Consider the following 17230-nt stretch of genomic DNA (forward strand, 5'->3'; position numbering starts at 1 on the left):
AAAAGAAATGCTGAACTAATTTTCATCGTCCCAACAGTTGGAAATTTGAAACTATCATTCTCGCCTTCTGTAAAAATTGTTTCTTTGTTAAATCCATGTTCATTCCACCTAACTGTTCAACTTGAAGCAGGCTAAGTTTAGCAAAGCTGAGCGTTAAATCCGAAATGCGACCCATCACAAAGGAACAATTTCCACAAAACTGTTTATTTCCTTCTAATCCCACTACCTCAAATCAAAACTCTGCCATTTCCCAGTTTTAATTACACCAATTCTACTCTCATTGGCATCTCATCCTCCACGAGCATCAACTTATCATAAACTTTGCCATCTTCTTCCTGCCTGTACGGAGTCCTGCTTCCTTGTCAACTATTTCCTTGCTAATTAAATTTAATCGTGTGGCATCCACTGTGTTAAATTGAAATCCTCGCTGGCTTCACCCTTTGCTCGGTCAGGAATTTCTTTTAGCCCTATACTGCCCCTCACAAGGTCCAATCCTTATTCCACAACCCTCATTCCACAACCCTCTGTTGTCAGATCCTTCAGTTGCCTCAATCCCAATCTGCTCTTCCTCTACCTTTCTGCCTCACCATGTTTTAAAAAACTCTTAAAATCCATCTTTGTAACTGATTTCTCATACCCTAGGTATATGCTTACTATTTTTGCTTATGCTATAGAAGTGCATATTGTTGCGGTTGTAAATATGCAAGGAAGGGGGAGACAGTAAGATAACTGTCTCACATAAACATTATAAATCAACAGTTAGAGGACAAGGAGGTGAGGGGGTAAAAACAAAAAAAAAATCACCTTTCTCCTCAATGTTTTATACAATGTAAATTCACTAAAAATGATTTGAGATTAGTGAGGTATGGGATGAAATTTTCACTGCATTAACTTGATGTTTACACTGATGATCATCGACCATAGAATCCTACAATGCAGAAGGAGGCCATTCAGCCCATCGAGTCTGCACTGACAACAATCCCACCCAGGCCCCATAATCCTTAACCCCACACACTTACTCTCCTAATCCTTCTAGTCTGTGCATCCCGGGACACTAAGGGTCAATTTAGCACGGCCAGTCCACCTACCCTGCACATTTTTGGACTGTGGGAGGAAACTGGAGCACCCAGAGGAAACCCAGACAGACACGGGGAGAATGTGCAAACTCCACACAGACAGTGACCCAATATGGAAATCAAACCCAGGTCCCTGGAGCTGAGAGACAGCAGGCTAACCGCTGTGCCATCCATGGAGAGAGGATGCTGAACTAATTATTTTAATGCACCTTAAAAAGTAACAAATAGTATTACTAAAACAATTTGTGACAAGTGCAACTTTCAGCCTCAATCTGTTGCATAATTTGTACTATGATATTTGTGTTAAAACCAGTTAATCTTTCATAAACTGTGTATTGTACACTTCTGGGGAGTGGGAATTTTTTTCATTTTTTATTTGAAGATTCCAAAGTAATTTAAATGTTTCCATTTTTAAAAAAATTCATGCAAAGCAGGGTGGTGATTACCAATCAACAACCTCAAAATGAATCACAACATGATCTTCAATCAGCGGTTACTGAGTATTCTGATATTACAGAACAGGGTTTTACTATTGATTCTCCCAGACTTGTGACAAAGCATCAATTATAAGATTCTAGAATCAGTATACAACTCCTCCAAATAAAACAGTAAGAGTACATAGTTTTATGCACACTGAAATCATTCATTGTTATGCTTGGATGGCATTGAGAAATTCAAAATAGAGATCCAAAATGATCAATAACCATTAAACAACAATTGGTGAAATTCTCAAATTTCAAAGCAAAATTGAAGGAAAATGTCCAATTGTGCTGCCAGTCATGAATGGTCGCTGCAATTCAAATATGCAATATATTAAACAAAAAAAAGTCATTGGGACTTCTCCTACACCAAAAGCAAAATTCACATTCTTCAAATTGCTGAAAATGTACCATCTACAGGATTACCAATAATGCAACAAAGAATAATCTAACTCCACTGAAGAAAAACAATAAATATAACCATATTACTAGCTACCACATGACCTAAACAATGCTTTTTTTTAAAAAAACAAGTGCTGCCAATCAACCCAATGTACACTTCCTGGAATATATTGTAGTTTCATTAATTGGCAGAAACTGGAAAACCATTAATAAAGGCACAATGAAATGTCAACAGGTTTCATTATCCACATCATTATTTCCTGCTATTCCTGCACGGACAAGAGAGGAAAATTGGACTTGGGAAGCAAGAAAAATCCCAATTACCAGGACTATACATGTGTGCATCTGTGAGGCGCGAATGGGTATCTTACTTTTGTAGCTCTTGTTAAGTCATTGGACTCATCTAATAATGGCAGCCATCACTCCCGATTGCTGCTATGCTGTTTCTGGGCACCACCACTCAACACAAGGAAAAAGCACTACCTTCCTGCTGCTAATGTCTTCCACCACTCCCTCCACAGCTTTATCTGAAAATACAAGGACCCTGACTGGAGTTATTTTCTGATTGCAACATGAAGGAACAACTCCCAAGTTTGCCTGTAAATAAACGCTGCTCTCAGTGCGTAGACTTCCATTACTCTTAACGGACCAGTGGTGAGCTACAAATCAGAAGCATGAATAACACAACAATGCGTCATGAATGTTTGAATGTGACCTGACCTTAAAAAGTAGTCCTGGCCTTGGGTGTCATCAACAAGTCAGCACTGCAGGATTATCCACCCAATATGGCTCAACTGTAAAACAGACACTAAATATTATTCAGGGCTTTTAAACAAATAACTCAAAGCAATACTGAAAATATAGTTTATGTGAAGTATTTTATCATTTTGCCAAAAACATCAATTGTAGGTATTCTTCCCCAGTCATACGAATTAAATGTTGTGTATGGATACAATTCCTATGTCAGCCTATTATTCCTTATAATGTCTCAAAACCTAGTACCTATCACAGTTCTTTACCCTTTCCAATAACCTGTGCACACTATGGTCAAACTACCTTGCAATTCTTCCTGGTGAAATTCCATCACTGGAATCTGAGAGGCAATTAGCAGCTGACTACGAAAGGTTCCTGGGATTTAGCCAACTTGGTTAAATGGCAACATTCCTGCTTCGGGGTCAGAAGTTGAAGAGTTCAAACCACACTCCAGATAGCCTCGAAGATTAAAATACAGGTTCTTAATCAATGTAATCTTCATAATCTCCAAAAGCTGACATCTAACAGGTGCTCATGAAGAACCTTCAGACACCCTTTTACTCCAGGTGGAGTAGTAAGTGTTTAAACATACTTATTATACATATACATATAAGCATTTGTATATGCATGCAGCTGCAGAATGTGTAAATTCTACACCAATTTGAGGAAGCATCTGTTTGAACTGATAAAAAATGAACAGCAGAATGTTTGACTAATAGGACTTTACGAAGTGAACTCAGTATAGTTACTTTCCTTCCTCATTACAGCACCAGATTTTGGTGCATTAAGTGAAATGGGCAATTAGGTAACCTGAATACTTCTCAAGAGGTGGTGCAGTAGTGCAACTATTCAACAACTCACCATTATCTTCAGAAATTTAAACAAAAACTTTCAAAAGTTTTACAGTGCTGTTGTACTTTAGAACTGATCTAATGCAAAAGCCTTATAGGATTAAAGAAAAGCTGTGGATGTTCAGCCCATTTAGATAGACAAATTACCATGGGCATGTCCAAATTATGAATGACCCACATGATCCGATAGAATTTTTTTAAACACAAAGCTAACAATCCACATTGCACAGCGATTGTCACGAACAGGCTGTATGTTTCTTTGACCTTGTGGGCGGTGCTGCTATCACATGGAGGCTGTTATTCAAAAAAAATTTTTAATTGGGAACTATAGTGCTCTTCATTCGATTTTAAAACTTCAAGAGTTTCTTTGAGACAGTAACAGGAGATTGCAGGTTTCTACATTCAATTCTTCACAATTGGAATAATTTTTATTTATACTAACGGTGGCAGTGACAGTGGATTCTTGTAGATCAAAAATATTTCCCCCCTCTTGCCTTCCCTGCCATGTGACCTGATTATAAAACCATCCAATATGCCCTATGTTCCTAAAAATTACTCTCAGCAGTGAGTTTCCAATCTTAGCTTTGTTGCCACAGTAAATTGCTGGCTGGAGTAACAATGTCATTCTTGTGCACCTCTTGCAGGTCTATTTCAGATTGACATTGATACAGGATTGTCACCAGTACCAGTCAGTTCACATGGACAACAGTAATGCATGACCTGGGAATTACCAATGACAAAAAATTAAAACACATTTTATGCATTTACTCAATTGAGTGGGCGCTTACAATAATGCAATTCAGATACTTAGATACATATGGAGTGCCAATTTACTATATAACAATTTTTTCATGCTTAAGAAACATTTACAGTGCTACAAGATTCGCCATAGTCAGCTTTCCAAAGGTAGTGGCAGTTTGCTAGTTAAATGGAGGAGGAAGTGCAACTGCTTTTAATCAGAATACATACAGGTATAATCAGGTCATATGGCAGGAAGGACTAGAAAGAGGAGAAATATTTTTGTTGCTGTGATACTACACACTCACTACCACCCTATAATAGATATTTGAGAGCAAACTGCAATTTATACAGCTGCAATTCTATCCAATTTTAGTGATCTGAAAACTGGGAGAGTGTGATTTACGATCAGTAAAGTCACTACTTTAAAATCACTACCAATTCTTTGTCATTTTAATCAAGTTTTTTTAAAAAAGTGCTTCTGTGTTTCTTATGCAAAGAAGAGACTTGGAGGTATATACTCCTTTTTAAGGATGACAGTTAACAATGGTGAATCCTCCCCACTCCATTTAGCACAGATTCCCCCTCTCAGACAAAAAAGAGACTTGAATAATGTCAGGGAGAAGCAATATACTCTCAAATCACTTCTAAAAATACTCTGGTCAAAATGCTACGCATTCATTGATAGAGGTAGGTATGTAAAAGGATCTTTCAGTCCACCTAACATCAAAACCGTACAGGGTTACATATAGCATCTAGTCAGACTTGTTCATCACAGTTTGCATACTTGAGTTTTTTTGTCACTTTTTAATCTTGACAAAGCTTCTTTTAGATCAACTCAGCGAAAAGATTGAATTAACAGATGCAGGTTAAGAGATACAAAACTGGATATCACATCAATAAATAAAACCAAACTAACAGCATCTTTACATGCAATAAAATGTCAATAGAATATCAACATATGTACCTATGCTGCTATCCAGACAGAGGAATATTCCTCAAATGATCCACAAGTCATTTATCACTACTGAAAATTACAGGTTTAGCTTGCAGAGTCCCGCATATCTTAAAACACATTTACAACCTTCATTTCACTCTAAACGCAGACACCAAAACTGCTTCAACACAAAAACTTTTAATCTTAGATGTCTAAAAATACTCTTTGGCAAGCAAAACTGAAATAATTACACCCACACACCCGAGAAGCAGAGTCACTATCACAGCGCTTCCAGTAATAAGCTTTTCTATGTAGAGGAAGTCAGCGTAAACAGTGAACAGATATTACAGAAAAAAGAAATGATGCTCACCTTTAACCAATGAGATTGCTAAAAGTGGGCAAATTGCCAAGATCGTCCTGGTACTCCGGTAAAAGTCTAACTACTAACCAGTAACTAACTAAAGTAATTATCCACTTCCCACTCCTCCTAAAAATTAGCCAAAGTACACTCTATTGAAACTGAGCTGAAAATCTTTCAAAATTCAGAGCACTCAGCTTACTCCCAGGGAAAACAGAAAACAGGAAACAAATCAACAAAACTCATCAGCTTGTTTCACTTAGTTCACGTGATCTTTGCCCAGTCAGCAGCCAATGCATTTCCCTTCCTGTATTGGCAGAATTATTTGCACTAATCGTAATGACTGCTGAAAAATTCCCAACCTCCTTCTCCGAAAGAATGTACCAAGCTGTTCTTCAGCATGCACAGTGCTCCCAAAGAATGTTGCTCTGATTGCATTATTTTTGATGTTTCTACTTAATTACTGTAACTGAAAGCTGCAAGCGTCATACTGTGCATATCTTGAGGATTTTTTTTTAAACAATGAGGGCGGTACCAGTCTAAAAAAAAATCAAGAAACCTGGTGTTTGAAAGAATCTGCAGCAACTCTGCAACAGAATTAACCATCTTCTTCTATTTATATCAATCTCTGCTTGCATGCAGAATTATTAAAAAAAGACTATACTGTAAAAAAAATCCAGACACATTTTCCATTTCAATTATTCCACATGTACTATTTTTGGAGGACGATGTAACTCTGATGTTATCTGTGAGAGACAGTAATGCGGCAGTTTGGAGCTTTTGGTTTAAAGTATACATAAATCAAACAGATGCTACATTTTTAAAAGACATGATTTTTGCATTTTAAAAAGTAGTTTAATGTGTCATTTTCATACTTATTTGCTGGTAATCAGCAATCGCTGTAGATGCAGATGACAGTTGCAGTCCAGCATATTTAAATGGTTCCTGTAGAGATTGTTATGAATAACATTGCAATAAAAAATGAAACCATTTCACGCCCGTGTCCCCCTGCTTCCTCACTGCTGCCACCATCACCACACCCTATCCCACCCACCAACATTACATGTAATTTAACAACATCAAAGTAAGTTTTATCTCGTGTTTTCTTCTTATGAACATTAACGGTCTGGACTTCTGAATGATCCAGACAATCCTTCGGTCCAGTTCTTAATTTTCATCGTGTTACTGGACAAGGGTGCAGGCTCATGCAAATGTTTGACTTTGTAAAGTCAGACTTAGTCACAGACTAGATGAATTCACAATTCTGTACCCTTTGGGAACCATTAATATAGATCTTATTCATTTCCATCAGAATATAAGTCATTTGTTACATTCATTCGCGGGATGTGAGCATCGCTGGTGAGGCCAGCGTTTACTGCTCAACTGTCCTTGAGAAGGTGATGCTGAGTTGCCTTCTTGACAAACAAATGGCTTGCGAGGCGGTTTTTGAAGATAGTTAAGAGTCAACCACATTGTTGTGGGCCTATGGTCACAGAAGTGGGGTCCTCAGGTGAGGATGACAGATTTCCTTCATGAAAGAAAGCTGAGCCAAATTTTGTGTCAAGCCAGGAGCTTCATGGTCACCATCGCTGATATAATTTATTCCAGATTTAGTTAATTGAATTTAAAGCCCCAAGCTGCTGGGGCAGCACGATACCACAACGGTTAGCACTGCTGGCTCACAGCACCAGAGACCCTGTTTTGATTTCCAGCTTATATCAGTGTGTGTGTGGAGTTTGCATGTTCTCCCAGTGTCTGCTCTGGTTTCCTCCCACATTCTGAAAGATGTGCTGGTCAGGTTCATTGACGTGAACAGACACCAGACTGTGGCAACTAGAGGAATTTCACAATAACTTCATTGCAGTGTTAATGTAAGCCTTAGTTGTGACTAATAAATAAACTTTTCATTGTGGGATTTGAACTTGTCTCTCTAGGTCATTTGTGTAGGTCTCAGGATTATTAATCCAGTAACAGGACCATTATACTATCTTGCCCCTGTGATCTTTAGGATAGAAATTGGTGCCAAACTAAAGGCAAGTTGCATTCATGATGTCACAAAATGTAACAGAATTCAGTGTAATTCTAGTAAGACATAAGATTTCAGAAACAACGAGTCAGAGCTGACTTATTCATAAGAACATAAGAAATAGAAGCAGGAGTAGGCCATCTAGCCCTTCGAGCCTGCCCCGCCATTCAATAAGATCATGGCTGATCTGTCGTGGCTCAGTTCCACTTTCCCGCCCTCTCCCCATAACCCTTAATCCCCTCTCTTATCAAAAACTCATCAACCCGCGTCTTAAAAATATTTAGCGCGGCAGCCTCCACCACCTCAACGGGCAGAGAATTCCAGAGATTCACCACCCTTTGAGTGAAGAAGTTCCTCCTCAACTCCGTTCTAAACCGCCCCCCCCTTTATCTTGAGGCTGTGCCCCCTAGTCCTACTGTCCTTTGAGCGGGAAGAGCCTCTCCACCTCTATCCTATCCATCCCATTCATCATCTTATACATCTCAATGAGATCTCCCCTCATTCTTCTAAACTCTAACGAGTACAAGCCTAGTTTATTCAGCCTCTCCTCATAGCTCAACCCCCTCAACTCCAGCATCAGCCTAGTAAACCTCCTCTGCACTCCCTCCAAGGCCAAAATATCCTTGCGTAAGTGCGGCGCCCAAAACTGCACACAGTACTCCAGCTGCGGCCTCACCAATGCCCTATACAGCTGCAGCAAGACCTCCCTACTTTTATATTCAAACCCCTTCGCTATGAAGGCCAGCATCCCATTAGCCTTCCTGACCACCTGCTGCACCTGCAGGCTGGGTTTTTGCGACTCATGCACAAGGACCCCGAGGTCCCTCTGCACCGTCGCCTGCTACAGTTTTTCGCCCCGTAAGTAAGTCCTTCCTACCATTATTCCTACCAAAGTGGACCACCTCACACTTGCCAACGTTAAATTCCATTTGCCATTTCCTGGCCCATTCGCCCAGCCTATCTAGATCCTTCTGCAGACTCTCCACACCCTCCGCGCAATTTGCCGTTCCACCAATCTTGGTGTCACCAGCAAATTTCAACACCATACACTCGGTTCCCTCCTCCAGATCATCTATATAAATGGTAAATAGCTGAGGCCCCAGCACTGACCCCTGGGCCACTCCACTAGTCACCAACCGCCAATCCGAATAGCACCCATTAACCCCCACTCTCTGTCTCCTATTTGACAACCAATCCTCTATCCACGCTAACACCCTACCCCCAACTCCATGCCCCCTTACCTTCCGCAATAACCTCGTGAGGTACCTTGTCAAACGCCTGCTGAAAATCAAGAAAGACCACATCCACCGGCTCTCCTCTATCCACCGCCCTAGACACATCCTCATAGAACTCCAATAAATTTGTCAGACACGACTTCCCCTTAACGAAACCGTGCTGCGTCTGCTCTATCAAGCAATTCCCCTCAAGATGCCTCGCTATTTCCTCCTTGATGACGGATTCTAACATTTTACCTACAACAGACGTTAAACTAACCGGCCTATAATTTCCTGCCTTTTGCCTGGCATCCTTCTTATTCCTGATAAACAATAACTTAATAAGTGTAGCAGAGTGGTGGGTCTTGATCCCTCACCCTCAATATAAATCTTGTCCGATTTTCTTTGCCTTCAGCTCTCACAAAGGGTCATCCAGATTCCAAATGTTGATTCTGTTCTCTCTCCACAGATGCCATCAGACCTGCTAAGCTTTTGCAGATTTTCTGACTTTGTTGGGCTTGACTGTTGCATCGTCTGCAGTGGTTAGGGTCTGTTGAGGGGGCAGAATGTGATTGACTATTCACACTTTTCAACAGTGTTTTTGAGAATTTAAGAATGGAGATGTTCACAAGGGCAGTGAGGGGGAAGAACTGGTAGCCCAAACATCTGAACAAATTCAGGGAAAATCAGATTTTACTTGAACGATAGTGAGCTTTCAGAAAGTAAGCGAGAGGCCAACAAGGCACAATAAAACAAAAATGGTAAACTGCACCTATATACACAATTCATACACTACTTTTATATCAATAGCAATTCCAAAAGTAATGAGAGTTTCCGTGATCACAAAAGACTATTAAGCTATTACGCAATCAAATATACTTTCAGCTTTGGAGACTATGCACTGCAATACGTCAGTTGCTAAAAGAAATAAAATTAACACTTAAAGATACACATCACGCATCACCATAAGTGTAAAGCACAAGTGTTGTTCAATGAAATGTGAAACAGTTGACGCTAAAATGTATTTTGCAGTACATTAACAGTGTCATTCAATAATCATTAAAGAAAGAATGTTCCTCAGGTCTGACCAAAAATTAACTATTTGGATTTCTTTTAATGAAACATTTACAAATGTTCTATCTTTTTCCATTATTAATGGGACAATCACAAATTTCTACTGTACGTCTTCAAACTTTCCTCAAAAGATCACAACACATTATTTCTGTGACAGAATTGTTATCAAGTACACTGATCAGTTGAGAAAAAAATTACTACACAAAAAAAGCCTCAAAAGGAAGTAAAAACTCAGAAAATGACCAGAAACTCTTTAACTGTTACTAGAACCACTACTTCCTTTGTGTGACTGGGAAGTTGCCTTCATTACTGGTATGCAGTTCTATTACACTGTTATATGGCCCAGAAGTGATCTAATCTATTCTTTAATGCATTTCTCAGTATTCCCAAAGTTCTATACTAATGCACTTTCATGTTTTAGCAACCTACAATTGTAACAGAAGTGGAGTGTACTTATAAAATGAATATAATTCATAGAATAATTGATTTTTTAACACTGCCACACAAAGATTCCCACTCCAACAGGCCAAAGCACACAAAATAATGTAAAGCATACAGAATGTAATGATACAGTAACGTCAATTCCCATTACGATAAATCATCAATCTGATGTAAATGCAATTTTAACAATAGAAATCTTTATATTTTTTATAAGGATGCATTCATACTGCCATTATCAATGTAGCTCAGAGCAATTCACTTCCAAGTTTACTTTGGAAACACCATTACTTCCAAGATACACATGCATCAAACAAATCAATTAATTTTTTTCTTTTAAAGTCATTTGTTACTTCATCCCAAAAATGACAAGCAATTGAAAATCTTTGACTGCGCAAGTACATTTTTCCCCCTTGCAAACCTGACTTAAATTAGCCTTTTGGGGCCTGAACAGGAACAGACTGTATTCATATTGCAGCATAAGATTTGCAGTTCAGGTCTGAACCTAGCAGGTGCTGGAGGTGGAAGTTTGGGTTTGAATAAATACCAACTCATTCTGCCAGCTAATTTATTTAAATACCACTCTTCAGTGGCAAAAGGATGTTGCTGTAAATTCATCTCAGGAACACTGAAAGGAATCATATTTGATCTATACAAATTGAAGGTGGCACATAGAAGACAAAACAAGAGTAAACGAGCCTGTTTGAACTGCACCGTAGTTGATGGACAAATCAAGACTGAAGCAAATTCAAAACAACTACAGCAGTTTTGATAATGCAATACCTGTCGGTTACACAGTTTCCCGTGGGTCTATTGATAACTGACTAGTGTTACAATCACCTCAGAGAAAGTTAACATTTAAAGAAAAATTTGAACACCCAGGCAGCGATCTTACCATTGCATCCTGCTAACTGATGGGTGGGACAAGCTGGTAAGATTGCAATGAACCAAGAAATCAGGTTCACACTCGATTTCTCACCTTTCACGATCTTATCTGCACCAGATATCTGGCCTCATCAGCCTCATGTCGTTTTGGCACAATACTGAATAAATTATGTAAATTTATTTTAAATACAACTTAAATTAGCAAGCCTGGGACGGTATCATCGAGATTTACTTGCCCGTATGACCTCACTGGGGGAGCTACTCTCTGATGACAATTACGCATGGTCCTCTTCAACGTGGACCAGGCGTGATGGGCTTGTTGGTAGAACTGGATGCCATTCAGGCCTTCCTTGGGGGGGGCGCCAGGAAAAAGGGGGAGTGCCCTTGGGAATGCTGCCTGGCACTCTGCATAGTGATCGGTGGGATGCTACCACTCTGCACAGTGTTGGGAGGGGTGTCTGACTTGATCCAATCGGGACTCACAAACAGCCGCACAGCATCTTGGTAGCACGGAGGGATGCTGGGTTTAGGCCACGGAGGCTGGCTATATCTAGCACAGGCTGTGTGACAGATCTTCGCCACTCTCAGATCAGAGGCCTGCACATGCGTAATGGCACTTTCCGGTGATTTAGGCTTCGCCCATTCCTGTTACTGGCAAAAATGGATTTCAGCATTTTTTTAGTCAAAGTGCATAAGATTTGACATTTGGGCTTGCCAAAAAAAAACTGATCCGAAACTCTCCCATTATCAAGCTTGTTCTGGGCTTAGAATTCTTTTCATAAAATTAACCCCCATCCCCCACTCCCCAAATGATTAACTGAAAGAAATTACACCACAAGCTTTAATTTTTTTTTACATGATAAACTAACTTTACTATGTATATTAGAAACAAACAAAAGCACTAAATAAACACTCAGACAACCACAGCACAATGAAACAATCACAGTCTGACACTTTGGACTAAAACCTCAACCAAATCTTCATTTTCCACTGTTTTTTACCCCAGATACTTTATGGTTATCCATTTTCTTGGGACCAACTCCAAACTTTTCCACAGCTGATTTGTAAGGTCTGAAACTCTTCAGCTCGAGCCTGAGCTTTACTCACAGTTCCTGTGTTGTGGCTTAGACAGAAAATTAAAAACATCACTGATTTCTAACAGCTATATTCCCCTGGACATAGAATCCCTACAGTGCAGGAGGCCATTCAACCCAATGAATCTGCACCAACTCTCTGCCTCTCCTCTGCACTATCTCCATAACCCCACGCATTTACTGTGACTAATCCCCTAAACTACACATTTTGGGACATTGAAAAATTTAGCATGGTCAGTCCACCGAATCTGCACATCTTTGGACTGTGGCAGGGAACCAGAATATGAGGCGCAAGTAAAGTTCATTTATTAGTCAAAAGTAGGCTTACATTAACACTGCAATGAAGTTACCGTGAAAATCCTCACACGCCGGCACCAGTTTGGGTACACTGAGGGAGAATTTAGCATGGTCAATGCACCTAACCAGCAAGTCTTTTGGACTGTGGGAGGAAACTGGGGCAACTGGAAGGAACCCACGCAGACAGAGAGAACTTGCAGACTCCACACAGTGATCCTAACTGGAATCGAACACAAGTCCCTGGCACCATGAAGCAGCAGTGCTAACCACTGTGCCAAACGTACGCTGACACAGGGAGAATGTTCAAACTCCATACAGATACTGGAATTGAACCCAGATTCCTGCCACTGTCTGGCAGCAGTGATAACCACAGGTGTTTTGCAGCTCGAAAAAGAATTTCTCTATGCTCGATTCCAAGCTAACCTCTTGTTTTTCTATGAGGGCTAGTATAGATTCCTTCCTCTAGTCCAAGGTTGGCAAATTTTCCAGCCTTTTCTCTGATGAACTTTAACTCCAAACTGTACCACCACTGCCTGCTTCTCTGTACAAATTCACACGCAAATTAAAAAGGAACATCTTAGCGACTACAGCTCATCTACATGATAGCCTGGCAGACTTGGGATGTTCCAAACAGAAATGTAAAATAACTTATCATTCTCTTGAAAACAACACCTTTGATTCTGTGAGTCAGAGGTTTACAGCATGAAAACAGGCCCTTCGGCCCAACTTTTCCACGCCACCCTTTCTTTTTTAAAACGCCTAAGCTAATCCCAATCGCCCGCATTTGACCCATATCCCTCTATACCCATTGTACTCATGTAGCTATCTAAATGCTTTTTAAAGGATAAAATTTTACCTGCCTCTATCATCATCTCTGGCAGCTTATTCCAAATACTCACTGAAAAAATTGTCCCTCTGGACACTTTTGTATCTCTCCCCTCTCACTTAAACCTATGCACTCTAGTTTTAGACTCCCCTATCTTTGGGAAAAGATATTGACTATCTTCCGGATCTGTGCCCCTCATTATTTTATAGGCCTCTATAAGATCATCCCTCAGCCTCCTACACTCCAGAGAAAAAAGTCCCAGCGTAACCAGCCTCTCCTTATAACTCAATCCATCAAGTCCCGGCAGCATCCTAGTAAATCTTTTCTGCACTCTTTCTAGATCTAGTTTATTTCTATTTCTAGTTTAATAATATCCTTTCTATAAAGGGTGATCAGAATTGCACACAGTACTCCAAGTGTGGCCTTACCAACGTCTTGTACTTCAACAAGATGTCCCAACTCCTGTATTCAGTGTTCTGACCGATGAAACCAAGCATGCCGAATGCCTTCTTTACCACTCTGTTCACCTGTGACTTCACTTGCAAGTAGCTATGAACATGTATCCCTAGATCTTTTTGTTCTGTAACTCTCCCCAACACCCTACCATTAACTGAGTAAATCCTACCCCGGTTTAATCTACTGAAATGCAACACCTCGCACTTGTCTAAATTAAATTTCATCTGCCATTTGTCAGCCCACTGGCCCAATTGATCAAGAGCTCATTACTAATGGCGATAACTTTCTTCACTGTCCACTATGCACCAATCTTAGTGTCATCTGCAAACTTACTAAGCATGCCTCCTATAGTCTCATCCAAATCATTAATATAAATGACAATAATAGTGGATCCAGCACTGATCCCCGAGGCACACTACTGGTCACAGGCCTCCAATTTGAAAAACAACCCTCTACAACCACCCTCTGGCTTCTGTCAAGAAGCCAATTTTGTATCCAATTGGATACCTCACCCTGAATCCTGAGAGATTTAACCTTGTGCAACAAGCTACCATGCAGTACCTCGTCAAAGGCCTTGCTAAAGTCCATGTGGACAACATCAACTGCACTGCCCTCATCTAACACCTTGGTTACCCCTTTAAAAAAAAGCGATCAAATTTGAGACATGATTTTCCACTCACAAAGCCATGCTGGCAGTCCCTAATCAGTCCTTGCATCTTTAAATGCCTGTCTCTCAAAATACCTTCCAAAAATTTACCCACCACAGATGTGAGGCTCACTGGCTTGTAGTTCCCAGACTTTTCCCTGCAACCCTTTTTGAACGAAAGCACAACATTTGCCACTTTCCAATCTTCAGGCACCACACTCGTGACTATCGATGATTCAGATATCTCGGCTAGGGGACCCGCAATTTCCTCCCTAGCCTCTCAATGTCCTAGGATACTCTTCATCAGGTCCCGGAGATTCATCTACCTTGGTGCACTTTAAGACTTCCAGCACCACCTTCTCTGTAATATGTACACTCCTCAAGACATCACTGTTTATTTCCCTAACATCCATGCTTTTCTCAACACTGATGAGAAATAGTCATTTAGGATTTCACCCATCTCAAATGGATCCGCACATAGTTGACCTTGTTGATCCTTAAGAGGCCCTACTCTCTCCCTTGTTACTCTTTTGCCCTTTATATATTTCTAGACAATCTTTGGATCCTTCTTTGCCTTATCTGCCAAAACAATTTTGTGTCCCCTTTTTAACCTCCTGATTTCTCTCTTAACTCTACTCCTACATCCCCTACACTCTTCAAGGGATTCACTTGATCCCAGCTACCTATACATGTCATGTGACACTTTCTTCTTCTTGACCAGGGCCTCAAATATCCCAAGTCATCCAGAGTTCCCTACTTCTGCCAGCCTTGCCCTTCACTAAGAAGAATGTGTTTACCCTGAACCCTGGTTAACACACTTCTGAAAGCATGCCACTTAGCAGACATCCCTTTGCCTTCCTACAGACTCCCACAATTAACTTCTGAAAGTTCCTGGCTGATATCATCAAAATTTGCCTTGCTCCAATTTCAAATTTTAACTTTTGGGCCAAACCTATCATTCTCCATAGCTATCTTAAAACTAATAAAATTATGCTTACTGGTCCCAAAAAGATTCCTCACTAATACTTCTGTCACCTGCCCTTCCTTATTTCCCAATGGGTGGTCAAGTTTTGCCCCCTCTCTAGTTGGGCCATCCACATACTGAATGAGAAATTCCTCCTGACTACACTCAACAAATTTCTCTCCATCCAACCCTTTAATACTATAGCTGTCCCAGTCAATGCTGGGAAAGTTAAAATCTCCGACTATTAACACCCTATTTTTCTTGGAGTATCTGCAATCTCCTTACATATTTGCTCGTCAATTTCCCGTTGACTATTTGAGGGCCTATAGTGCAACCCTATCAAAGTGATTTCCCCCTTGTGTCTCAGTTCTACTCATACAGACTCAGTGGCCAAATTCTCAGACATATCCCCTCTCGGTACGGCCGTGATGCTTTCCCTAATCAAAAGTGCAACTTCCCCTCCTCTCTTACCTCCTGTTCTATCTTTCCTATAGCATCTGTACCCTGGAACATTGAGCTGCCAGTCCTGTCCCTCCCTTAGCCATGTTTCAATAACTGCTATAATATCTCAGTTCCACGTACCTATTTATGTCCTGAGCTCATCTGCCTTGCCCATCAGGCCTCTTGCATTGAAATAAATGCAGATTAATCTGGACCTCCTTTGCTTTCTGTCTTGCTTTTGCCTGATCTGTCTGTACTAGGATTACTGACATTGCCTTTACAATTTAATATGCTGTCTTTAACTTCTGTGCTGTCCTCACATTTCTGTTGTCTCCCTACTACTTTGGATCCCACCCCTTGCCAAACTAGTTTAAACCCTCCCGAGTACCTGTAGCAAATTTCCCCACCAGGACGTTAGTCCCCCTCCAGTTCAGATGTAACCCATCCCTCTTGAACAGGTCAGCCCTTCTCAGAAAAGATTCCAATGATCTGAAAATCTAAATCCCTGCCCCATGCACCAGCTCTCAAGTCAGGCATTCATCTGCCTAATCCTCCTATTCATACTCTCACTAGCATGTGGCAGCGTAAGTAGTCCTGAAATTACCACCTTTGAAGTCCTGCACTTTAGCCTTCCACCTAACTCTCTATATTCAGATTTTAGGACTTCATCCCTTTCCCCACCTATGTCGTTGGTACCAATATGTACAACAACCTCTGGCTGCTCACGCTCGCCCTTAAGAATGTCCTGCAATCGTTCAGAGATGTCCTTGACCCTGGTACCAGGGAGGCAACACACCATCCTGGAGTCTCCACTGCGGACACAGAAAAGCTTGTCCATGCCTCTAACTAGCGAGTCCCCTATTACAACTGCTCGCGTGCTCTTTGCCCAACCCTGTCCCACAGCAGAACCAGCCAGTGTCACAGGCCTGGCTGCTGCTGGTATCTCCCCCTAACAGGCTAACCCCCTCAACAGTATCCGAAACGATATACCTGTTTGAAAGGGGAATAGGCACAGGAGATTCCTGCGCTACTTACCTGCCTTTCCTGGCGGTCACCCATACATCTGTCTGAACCTGTGGTGTGACAATCTCCCTATAACTGGTGTCTATCACACTCTCTGCTTCCTGTATTTTCCGCAGTGCATCCACCTGCTATTCCAACTGAACAATGCTGTCTGTGAGGAGCTGCAACTGGACATACTTCCTGCAGACAAGGTTGTCAGGGAGACTAGACTACTCCCTAATTTTTTTTGTTTACTTTATTCCAATCCAATCA

General features: G+C 40.8%; 1 protein-coding gene across 15 annotated transcripts in view; it reads right to left on the reverse strand.

The window, feature by feature from the left end:
• Positions 1-17230, reverse strand: part of LOC145353842 (nuclear receptor coactivator 3-like) — a 212395-nt gene that overhangs the window by 74833 nt on the left and 120332 nt on the right. For 10 of the 15 annotated variants that reach the window (XM_080204696.1, XM_080204700.1, XM_080204703.1 and 7 more), the window contains one exon: positions 2678-2751. The exons of 3 other annotated variants lie outside the window; for them this stretch is intronic. The gene's annotated coding sequence lies outside the window, so the exon portion shown is untranslated. Of the gene's footprint in view, positions 1-2677; positions 2752-5606; positions 5808-17230 lie in introns of those variants that run through there. 2 more of the 15 variants (XM_080204704.1, XM_080204708.1) reach the window with 2 other exon arrangements.

The sequence above is a fragment of the Carcharhinus amblyrhynchos genome, chromosome 16 (assembly GCF_965287045.1).
Source record: "Carcharhinus amblyrhynchos chromosome 16, sCarAmb.v2.hapA, whole genome shotgun sequence".
NCBI classification, from domain to species: Eukaryota; Metazoa; Chordata; class Chondrichthyes; order Carcharhiniformes; family Carcharhinidae; genus Carcharhinus; species Carcharhinus amblyrhynchos.